Raw genomic sequence first — 482 nt, forward strand, 5'->3', positions numbered from 1 at the left:
ACATCTCCAAAGTCCGAACATGTAGCAGTCACGGCCCCATAGCCATGCGGATCGTCCGCTCTCGTACATGCTTTCTTTCTCTCCGACCCGAATGCATAAAGACAGAGTCATCTCTCCGGGAATCTCGGATTCGCACTCGCAGATCAATTCTGCAGCCGACCTTGTCCTCTCTAACACACGTTCGACTCCGTCCTCGTACACCTTTATTCGCATAGACACCGACATGTTTCCTCTCGTGCTACAAGCGTCCCCTTTTATATACGTCGTTCCATTTTTGAAAGCTAACGAGACGATGTCGTCATCGATATCTTACTTACGTCATGCGTCACCGGACGAGAGGAGAAAGTGTTATATAAATAGAAGCTGGAGACGAGTTGCAAAAACCAGAATGGAATAATGTCGCAAGAAGTGATGTACTCGTCTTTGGTTGAGAGGGTGAAAACTCTGTGGTCCGCCGACTCGCTCGTTGTCGAGAACGTGTT

Source organism: Anneissia japonica, unplaced genomic scaffold (assembly GCF_011630105.1).
Source record: "Anneissia japonica isolate Jap-2015-1 unplaced genomic scaffold, ASM1163010v1 scaffold288122_len53996_cov162, whole genome shotgun sequence".
NCBI lineage: Eukaryota > Metazoa > Echinodermata > Crinoidea > Comatulida > Comatulidae > Anneissia > Anneissia japonica.